Genomic DNA, 2,282 nt, shown 5'->3' with positions numbered 1-2,282 from the left:
AAAAAGAGAGATCACCACCTGGTGGAAGACAAAACCAGGAGCGACTCGTCAATGAAAGAGCCACTTTTTGCGCAGTCCTGTCTGGTCGCAGTGACGGTGGGGTTTGTCGCCCATCCAGGGACGTCTGTTGCCGCGGTGATCGTCTGGTCGACGCAACCTGCCCTACACCACAGGCTTACATAGCGCCTCCCACGTACGCCCTCTCTCAGCGCCCTATTGCGGACACGTCTGAGCACCTCGGCGCACCTGAGGATCTGTGCTAGTTCTCTGGTGTAACTTCGGGCAGCTGCTTGTTATACATCCTATACCTATGACCGTCGTGTATGTGTTCGGCACCTGTATCGCGATCCTGTGCTAGGTGTTTCGTTACACACACGTGGTCTGCAATTGCAACTGAGGACGGATCAAGCTGTCCATCCTGTCTCCTTTAGAGTGCTGTCTTAGGCATTCTCACAGTATGGACATTGCAATTTATTGCCCTGGCCACATCTGCAGTCCTCATGCCTCCTTGGGCAGCAGCCTAAGGCATGTTCAGCAGGGAGATGAGCAGGGACCTGGGCATTTTCTGGTGTTTTTCTCAGTCAGTTAGAAAGGCCTCTTTAGTGTCCTAAGTTTAGTATAACTGGGACTTAAATTGCCAACCATCTGTAAGCGGTTAGTGTTTTAACGACCATTTCCACAAGTGCATGTTCATTAAATTGTTTATGGTTCATTGAACAAGCATGGGAAACAGGTGTTAAACCCTTTACAATGAAGATCTGTGAAGTCATTTGGATTTTTACAAATTATCTGTGAAAGATAGGGTCCTGAAAAAGGGACGTTTCTTTTTTGCTGAGTTTAGGTTGAAGATTACAAGGTTAACAACGGGGTTCTAATATCCCATAACTCTTTGCAATTCAAGGAACCAACATTGCTAGTTAGCAACGGCGCCTAGTAGTTACAAAGATTATGGATATACTGACAAGATACATGTCTCTCCATCCTAGTTGTCCACAAAGTGGCGCTGCGGGCTGACTAGCTCCCGCCTATMCTTTATTTGTATTGGTGGATACATCTCATTATTGTGATCCTTTTTTGACTATTCAAAGAGTGTTTCCAACGTCAACCGCGTGTATTCAATAGACAGAGATGCTATGCTACTAGCTTCTTTCCATTAATATACATAGCCATCTCGACAACTCCAATATAAAGTGTTTTTTTCTCAAAGTTGCCGGGACATCACATACTTATATCAGTACACTCGTAGCAACTTAAGTATTACGAAACTTCTATTCGATCAAATAAACCTCACGTAGAAAATAAGCCATACATGTTTTGGTTGACTAAATTCGACACTCATTAACCTCTATGAAAAAACTTTGTGGGCGAAATAACGAAAAACGCCACCTGCTTGGAAAGAGACAGATTTCTCCGCTGATTTCAGCCTTTCTCATTCTCTTCCTCTCTGGCAGTAATCAATGGCACTGGTCCAATGCGTTTTTTTTTCGGACGCTTCCACATGGAATTTACTACGTTGTCTTAACCTTGTATCAAAGACAGTACAGTATGAAGATAGGCTAAAACTGCTTCTCCAATAGAAATCCCTGATCACACTTGTAGTTGATGTCATGGTGACGTTGGCTAGCTAAACTCATGTGAAGAAACACTTCCAATCAACATTCAATAGAGATCTTTTCTGAGACAATGTAGCAAACATTGCTAAGAAGATATATAATGATTTCAGGGATTTTTGTGATGATGAGTTATCTGAAATTGAGATAAAATACTGTATTAAAAGCCKTAAGGACAATAGGTCCCCTGGAAATTATGGTTTAATAAGTGAGTTTTATAAAGCATTCAATGATAAATTGATTCCTTTCATTCTTGCTATGTTTCAAGAATCAATAGAAAAAGAGGTTGTTGAGTTACCGGCTTCCTTAAAAGCAAGTGTAGATACTTCTGATTCCCAACCTAATAAGGATACTTTTTTATAGACAACTGAGACCCATAGCCTGGTTGAATAATGATGGGAAATTATTTGCCCTTTGTATTTTGCTAGAGGTTGAAACAAGGCTTGCATCATATAATTGATGAAGAACAATCTGGTTTTTATGCATGGTTTTTATACCAGGCCCATACATAGACCATAAACACCTAGATAAGAGACACACCCATGAGTCCACATCCCGACCCTAACCAAAATAGAGATTTTAAAAGAGGCTCTCTGTGGTCGAGTGGCGTGACTATGTGGTTGTACTAGCTCTGTAAAAATTAGCTCACGGGCACATCCCAAAGATTTGATA

This window comes from Salvelinus sp. IW2-2015, linkage group LG28 (assembly GCF_002910315.2).
Source record: "Salvelinus sp. IW2-2015 linkage group LG28, ASM291031v2, whole genome shotgun sequence".
NCBI lineage: Eukaryota > Metazoa > Chordata > Actinopteri > Salmoniformes > Salmonidae > Salvelinus > Salvelinus sp. IW2-2015.
Note: the sequence above shows the minus strand (reverse complement) of the source record.